Below are 9,346 nucleotides of genomic sequence, written 5' to 3'. Positions count from 1 at the left end.
AACTTCACGCGAAAGGGGAGCCTCCACGTCCACAGCTGAGGAAGCACCACTAGTAGTGAAAAAATTACTGGAAGAATGGTTGACAAGCACTCTAAACAACATACTTGATAGACCCGTTCAAAGGGAGAAAAGAAACGCCGCGCAAGCAGATACCACAACAACCACTAGCGAGCAGCCCGCCCCTCAAACAGGTAACACTTACACCACTATTGATGCAGGTAACGATGCACTTGCAGTCGTCCTAAAGAAAATGGAAGAAATGGAAAACGAAAACAAGGCGCTCTGTGATGAGGGAGCATCAAGAAAGGGTCGATAAGATACCGGGTGCCCCAAAGTTGCTGCCAAAGCGAGATGTTGGTCGGTTCATCGAACAACCGTACAGCGAGGAAGCGGCTCCACATGCCATTCCCAAAACCTTCAAAATGCCACCATACCTGAAGATATACGATGGCACTACATATCACGAAGATCACATCGTCCATTACGTCACAGCGGTGAAGGGAAACGACCTTTCGAAGGAGCAATTACCATCAGTGTTATTAAAGAAGTTTGGTGAAACCTTAACGGGAGGAGCCTTGACCTGGTATTCACAACTGCCGGCACGGTCAATAGCATCGTTCGAGGAAATGGCCGGCAAGTTTGTCACCGCTCATGCAGGGGCTAAAAAGGCGGAAGCCAGGGTGAATGACATATTCGCCGTTAGGCAATCGCCTGGCGAGGGACTCAGGGACTTCCTCGCTTGGTTTAACAGGGTGACAATGAGCCTACCAAATGTAATAGAAGGGATGGCGGTAGCGGCTTTCCAGAACGGGTTGAGTAGAAAGGGGTCGAGGGCAACCAGAAAACTATTAAGCAGGCTCATGAAATACCCTCCCACCACTTGGGAAGAAATTCACAATGCCTATTGCGCCGAGGTAAGAGCCAATGAGGACGAACTTAACGGTCCAACCCAACAGCTGACATCAGTTCAAACAGAGCCGAGGAAAGATCGTCGTAACAACGGTCGAAGAGATCAGTCAGGCCCCCGTCTCAACCGAGAAAGACACCAACCCTACGTCAGAATAGCCATCCCACCGCCTCCCCGACATGCAGAAGGGCCGCCCAGGTCACACAGAGGGACTCAGCAGAACAAGAGAGGTATGCCTTCACTCTTATTCGCTCACAATTTTTGTGTTTCCCCTTCAGAAATAGTGTACGCACTAGAGAATCTCGGCACAAAAATGAAGTGGCCACAAAAGATGAAGTCCGACCCAAGCACGAGAAAGTCGAACGTCCTCTGCGAATTTCACCAGGAGCGGGGTCACAAAACTGAGGACTGCATAGCTCTACGGCAAGAGGTAGTAAAAATGCTGAACCAAGGGCACCTGAGGGAACTGATGAGCGACCGAGGACGAGCCAACTTCGACCGCGGACGTGAACAGCACCAGGGACCACCAAAGCCACCCTCCCCCACTCTTACAATCCAAATGATCAATAGCGGAGGCGACGAGGCAGCGATCAACCATGTGAAGTTCACCACTACACACAAACTCAAGCGGTCGATCACTCACGAACGGTACGATGACCTCGAAGACAGTATCATCTTCGATAAATCAAATACCGACGGTTTGACTTTCCCTCATTTCGATGCTCTTGTTATTACTTTACGTATTTCAGATACTGATGTGAAAAGAATAATGGTAGACGACGGAAGCGGCACGTGTATTATCCACCCTCGAGTCCTCGTACAGATGAGACTCGAAGACAAGATAGTATTGTGTTGCATAACACTAACAGGTTTTAATAATGCAGTTGAGTGAACCTCTAGAGAGATAACATTACCCGTTCTGGCCGGGGGCGTCACCCTAGAAACAACGTTCCATATCATGGACCAAGATACAACTTACAACGCCATCATAGGGCGGCCATGGATACACACCATGAGGGCCATTCCGTCAAGCCTATATCAAGTAATCAAGTTCCCTACTCCATGGGGAATATTCAGCATCCGAGGCGAACAACGCACTGCTCAAGAGTGCTATCGTATCACCCAGGATTGCACATACACCCAACAACTAAAGGGAGCCAACGCGGAAGCGTAGCAATTAACAAAGTCAGGGACCGGACTCGACGTACCAACAGACGTCATCAAGGATCCCGACATCGTGGAAGCCGATGAGTCGATGGTAGAAGATCTCGATCCCGTCCAACTAAACAACAGCGACAACAGCAAAAAGGCTTACATCGGACATAAACTCCCAGAACTAAGTAAATTTCATAAGTTCTTAATTGACAATGCTGACTTGTTTGCCTTCTCCCACACAGATATACCGGGTATCCTGAAAGATGTCGCTACGCACAAGTTGAACGTAGACCCGATCTACCCACCAGTGTGGCAAATAAGGAGAAAATTCAACGCTGCAATCAACGAGGCCATTAGTGACAAAGCAGATAAGCTGCTCGCCAACGAGTCTATCCGAGAATTAAAATATCCCCAATGGGTTGCCAATGTGGTCATGGTAAAAAAGAAAAATGGGAAATGGCGGGTGTGTGTAGATTTCACAGATATAAACAAAGCATTCCCAAAAGACTTCTTTCCCCTGCCTCACATCGACCAGCTCATCGATGCAATAACAGGGCACGAATTGCTAAGCTTTTTGGACGCCCACTCGGGTTACAACCAAATCCTCATGGAGGAGGAGGACCAGGAGAAAACTACTTTCATCACCCATCAGGGAACGTACTGCTACAAAGTCATGCCATTCGGGCTGAAGAACGCAGGCGCCACGTACCAAAGGTTAGTCACCAAAATGTTTAAAGACCAACTCGGCAAAACAATGGAAGTTTACATCGACGACATGTTGGTCAAATCAAAAAGGAAAGAAGATCACATCGACCACCTGACAGAGGCCTTTAATATATTAAGGCGGTACGACATGAAACTAAATCCCGAAAAATGTGCCTTCGGCATAACCTCGGGAAAATTTCTTGGTTTCTTGGTATCACAAAGAGGCATCGAAGTCAATCCAGATCAGATCAAGGCCATCGAAGGAATACCTGAAATGCTAACCAGCAAAAAACAGGTGCAAAAGCTGACTGGCCGATTAGCCGCCCTGTCGAGATTCATCTCACGGTCATCCGATAGATGCCACAAGTTTTTCAACGTGCTGAAAAAAGACAACAGGCTCCAGTGGAATTCAGAATGCATCGAGGCCCTGAGGGAACTAAAGACATACTTGTCTTTGCCCCCACTACTCGCCAAAGCAGAACCTGGTGAACGCCTCCTAATCTACCTGGCCGTCTCAGAAGTCGCGGTAAGCATAGTGTTGGTCCGCGAAAACAAAGGTACGCAATCTCTGATTTATTATATCAGCAAAACCTTAGTCGACGCCGAAACAAGGTACCCCCACCTCGAGAAACTGGCTCTGGCACTGGTCATAGCTTCACGAAAGCTTAGACCATATTTTTAGTGCCACCCCATATCGGTAGTGACGACCTTCCCCCTACGGAGCATCCTGCATAAATCCGAATTATCGAGAAGATTGGCCAAGCGGGCCATAGAATTGAGCGGGCACGATATAGCATATCAGCTGCGAACAACAATAAATCGCAGGTACTCGCCGACTTCGTCGCCAACTTCAGTGCCAAAATAATGTCCGAGGTCGAGCAAGAAACATTTCGTACCTCTCCTGGGCAACCCGACCTCTGGGTCCTTTACACCGACGACGCATCTAACGCGTCGGGATCTGGACTGGGACTCATACTCGAAGTCCCAATAGACAAAGTATCTGCCAATCCATACGGTGCCCCGATATGACTAACAATGAGGCCGAGTATGAGGCCGTAATTGCAGGATTAAAGCTAGCCCTCAAATACGGAGCACGACGAGTCGTCCTCAGATGCGACTCACAACTCGTCGTCAACCAAGTTACAATCAAGGAGCAAAGGCTACAGAAATATCAAGCAGAAATCCATAAACTACTCCCTGAATTCGATGAATGTCGACTCGACCAGATACCTCAGGCGCAAAACATCGAGGCAGATGGTCTCGCCAAACTGGCAGCGGCAACCAAAAATATCACCACGGAGAATGTGGTCACCCTCCTCCACTCATCAATAGACCAACTTGAGGTACATTCCATAAATTTGACTTGGGGCTGGAGGGAGTACTCCCGCAAGACAAAAAGGAAGCCAAAAAGCTTCGAATGCAAGCGGCCAGGTACAACATCATAAATCACGACCTATACAAGAGAACGTTCGAAGGCCCCTTGGCGGAATGCCTAGGGCCGAATCAAACAAGACGCGTACTCAAAGAAGTACACAAAGGTCATTGCGGTGCCCATACGGGCAACAGAGCCCTCGTTAGATGCCTCATTTGGGCAGGATATTACTGGCCCACTATGAAAAGGAAGCCGCAGATTATGTCAAGTGATGCGAGCAGTGCCAAAACTACGCACCTATGATATGATACATCAAGCGGGCGAACACCTCCACTCTGTCACTTCGCCATGGCCGTTCATCAAATGGGGAATGGACATCGTCGGACCCCTCCTAGCAGGGCGAGGTAAGATATGTTTCCTTTTAGTTTTAACTGACTACTTTTCCAAATGGGTGGAAGTAGGTGCGTTCACCCAAATACGCGAACAGGAAGTCATCGCATTCATTTGGAAGAACTTCATATGACATTTCGGTATCTCTAAAGAAATCAGCTGCGACAATGGGCCGAATACACCGGGAAAAAGACCACCGAGTTCTTCGAAAAATGGCACATCAAGAGAATACTCTCCACGCCATGCCACCCTGCTGGCAATGGTCAGGCCAAATCCTCCAACAAGATAATATTGAACATCTTAAAGAAAAAGCTCAGGGACGCTAAAGGATTATGGCCGGAATTGCTACCAGAGGTACTATGGGCCAACCGCACCACGCCGAAAACAAGCACAGGCGAAATGCCATATTCACTAGTCTATGGGACTGACGCCATGATAACTGTTGAGGTCGGAGAGCCTAGCCTGAGATACTCCAATGAAAGAGGATAAAACAACGACGAGAACAGAAAACAAGACCTCGACGAGGCAGAAGAACGAAGAGACATGGATTACGTAAGAATAGTAGCCCAAAAACAACAAGCAGAAAGGTACTACAACAAAAAGGCCAAAATACGACCACTCAAAGTCGGAGACTATGTTCTCAAAGCCAAAACACTAGCGAGCAAAGATCCGAAAGAAGGCAAATTAGAAACCAATTGGGACGGGCCATACAAAATCACAGCAGCAGCAAGCAAAGGAGCATTCCAACTAGAAACCATGGAAGGAAAACTACTACAAAACAATTGGAATGTCGCCCTCCTCAAATACTTCAACTTTTGAAAAAGGACGCCCCTCAAGTCGTACTCTTTTTCCCTCACCCGGGTTTTTTCCCAATTGGGTTTTCTCGGGGAGGTTTTTAACGAGGCGGCGGAGGGGACGTCTCAAAGTTCAAAGTATAATTCATCGCCCCGCCTGCCGATTGCTTCTCCAGGCCGAACGATGAAGGGACTAGATACATGGAAACTTTTCCAAAACATGTATGAAACAGACATGTATATTACTCTCCAATGAATGAAATAGAGCAGCATGTATATTACTCTCCAATGAATGAATCAAAGCAGCTTGTTGTACTCTCCACCAAGGTACTCTCCAATGAATGAAATAAAGCAGCATGTATATTACTCTCCAATGAATGAAACAAAGCAGCTTGTTGTACTCTCCACCAAGATATTCTCCAATGAATGAAATAAAGCAACATTTTACTCTCCATCATTTTTTGCATTTAACATTCGACCTCGCTCGAATCACTTAACATTCGACCTCGCTCGAATTACTTAACATTCGACCTCGCTCGAATTACTCAACATTCGACCTCGCTCGAATCACTTAACATTCGACCTCGCTCGAATCACTTTACACTCGACCTTGCTCGAGTTCCTAAGATCTACAATCGACTACGCTAAAATATTACACACAAGCAGCGGAAAAGCCAGGGACCCCCTCACAGCAAACAAAAATGACAATTCGGAGGTACACAGCAAAAAGGTAATCATTCCATTACAACTGTTATATTACAAAAACTTTTTACAAAAGGCTCGAAGACGCCCTCACAAAAATAGCAAAGCAAAACAAAATAAATACATCGGTCGTATGCCGCATCATCCTCCGCGGCATGCTCTTCGTTATACCAAGAATCGGAGGCAAGCCTGTCCGCATCATCATCATCGATATCGTCCCGGCCAGGCGTACCGGGATCACAACCACATGTTTCACGGGCTGCACGTGCTTTAACACGAACACCCTCATGTTCTGCCTCGAAAACCTTCCCGTTAGTCCTCAGGGACTTGTACACATCAAGTTGAGCCTCGGCATGAACCCACATCTCATATAACTCCCGCGACACGACGGGATCAACAGAAGTATGAGACGTGGATGGCTGCGACTGCCGTCGCACTTCCTCTGCCTTCAAAACAACAACCTGTTCGTTCAATCCGGACAACTCCGCCTCCATATCTTGGATCCGCTCTTCTAATCTCGCTACCTTGAGCGCCGACGTCTCCACCTCATTGTCCTGCTCAGACCAACAGACACGGAGGGCATCATCCAGGGCTGCTACTTCAGATACGGCAGCCACCCTGCCCTTTTCAGCGCGAGCCAATTCATCAACCTTAACGCTCAACTCACCCTTCAGATCGACAGCCTCCGCATCCCTTCGCCCAAGCTCAGGAGTTAAGGTAGCCACCCACGCCTGAAGATCGGCATTCTCGGCCATCACCCCCTTGCTCACCTCGAGCTCATCATCCTTGGCCTTAAGAGCCACCTCAAGTTCACTGCATCGACCTATGGCCCTCATCAGCTCGTCATCCCGCTCTTTCAGCTCTTCAACTTTCTGCGCCAACTCTTCCTCTTTCTGCTTAAGCCCGTCGTGAAACAGCTAAAAATTGCTATCTTGAGTAAAGACATCGGCCAACGCACGATGCTTGGTGCGGTACTCTTTGTACTTGGAGGCCACCTTCCCAAAAACGGTCGTCATTCGTTCATTCCTCCGGTCGCGCTCCATCTCCATAATGAAGTCTGACATGCAGAGGAAAGAAAGTCAGCATAAGTAGATTACACATGCGAAACAAATCCTAACAGGAAAAGAGAAAACACTTACTCGCAAAGCCATGCTAGAAATACTTCGCGATAGCTCTGCATCACTCATCGCCTGAAGCGTCGTGTTCTAGAAGTGGCGCACAAGGGAGCGAATGCCGACACTGCCTGCTCAGAGTTCGCCAAAAGATCGTAACCTACGGGAATGATTAGTGTCAGTTAGGACCCTCCGTCCTCACTTCCACGCGGGTATTTCTCTCCAAAAAGGCCCGCACATCTTCGGGATCAATGTCCGAGCCTGAACCATCGTCCTTCGCGAGCACCGCTCCATCCCCTCCGGCAGCCGACGACGCGCCACCTTCAGCAGCCCGTACAGGTTCCCCGCCTTGGTACGTCCCCTCGGCCCTAGGGGATCTCCCCGCCGATATAGCATCCGCCATAAAAACAGCCTCTGCGTCTGACATAGGCGAGGACGCCACTCTTGAAGCAACAACTTTCTTCTTTTCAACGCCGGTGGCAACGACCTTCTCGAGCTCCACTCGCCTCCTCTTTCTCGACGATGACTCCTCTCCATTTGAGGACTCATCTACGAGATGGTAGACAGGCCGGGAAGAGATCTCGTCCCGTACAGCGACATCCCGAGGAGGAGGGTCCCTTGTTGATAAAGTTTGAGTACGACCTCTGTGGGCGGACTCTGCCAAAGTAAATTGCATCCCCGCCGATGCAATGTCCTGGCGAAATGCCGGCACTGGAGCTTCCTTTTTGGAAGCCCATCGACCTGTCACCACAAAGGGGTCGTGTCAATAAACGACGGCAAACAGCCGAAGATCGAAACAAAATAACACTTACTAGGCAGAACCTTCGGTCCAAAGCGTTTGTAGAAAACTGCCCAATCTCGGATCCCCACCATGTAAGGTAACACGCGAGCCACCCAATCCTCAATGCCGACGATGGGAAAAGGTGCACACCTCTCAGTTGCAGAGAAAAATCACAGATAAATAAAAATCAAAAAGAATGAAAGTAGATAACAAGCGTATTTCATCGACACCTACGATTATGATTCCACTGCTCAGGGAATCCAGCAGGGTCCGACACCAAGTGCTCCGTTTTGATGAAAAAATATTTGTGCCAAAACTTCCAGCTCGCCCCTGTCATCCATTCCAACTACCAGCCCCCTGGTCCCGTGATGTTGCAGCTGTATCATGGCACCTCTATGAAAGCTTGGGGCAAACAAATGTAATAGGTGATGGATGTCGACCTCACAACCCGCCAACTCCGTATACTTTGTCAGCATCAGAAAAACTTTATACAAATAAGGAGACAGCTGCGCCGGGCAGACGTTGTAAAACCGACAGAACTCCTCCGCCAGTGGAAGAAGAGGGAGAGTATAACCAATTACGAAAGGATAAACATAAAAAGCATAGTATCCAGGTCTATGGACCTCCACGATGCCCCCCCCCCAGCTGGAACCATCTCGACGTGAGAAGGAATGTGGTGTATAGATCGGAGTTCGTCTATATGAGAATGCCCGGTTTCGGAGATCACCGGAATGGGAGAAGGAGCGAGTTCCTTATGGAAATCATTCCTAGATGAAGGGTTTCTGGGGAGTTTCTCTTCTACGGTAGGAAAACTCTCACCCTCATCAGCCACAAGATCCTCACCACCGGAAGGAGGGGCCACCAACAACGGAGTGGCGTCAGAAACGTCGTCATGTACGTGAAGAGTTCGGGACATCTCGACAACAAAAGGTGTGCTATTAAACCTAGAGAAAGAGATGGTGACTAAACATGGAGGTGAGAAACGGAATCACAGAAACGGAAGCTGATAACAAGAACTGATAAAGAGGGTCGAAGAAAGATGATGTACATGCAAGGAGGGAAATGGCAGAAATTTCTGAAGAAACGAAACCCTCATCTATTTATAGGGCTCGGTGGCGCGAGAATCAAAGCAAAGGATTATCAATGGAGCTAAAACCGAAGCGACAAGCACACAGATGTTGTCTCATGAAGTTACGCGCGCGTGATCGTGACGTCACATCTTGGTAACTATACCAATCAGAATTCTGAGGGTTATGTCGTTCTCTCGATCTTAGTCGACCCGGCGTGATTTAATAGCCAAATTCCCCCACAACGAAAACGAATGATGTCCGATTATCGAGGACGTACGGGGCTATGACCTCAACAAGCGGAGGGACTAACTGTATAGGTCCAAATTTGGTAACTACAGTAACGGGTAAGCAAGATAAA

The sequence above is a fragment of the Nicotiana attenuata genome, unplaced genomic scaffold, assembly GCF_001879085.1.
Source record: "Nicotiana attenuata strain UT unplaced genomic scaffold, NIATTr2, whole genome shotgun sequence".
NCBI classification, from domain to species: domain Eukaryota; kingdom Viridiplantae; phylum Streptophyta; class Magnoliopsida; order Solanales; family Solanaceae; genus Nicotiana; species Nicotiana attenuata.
This window is presented reverse-complemented; position numbering follows the sequence as displayed.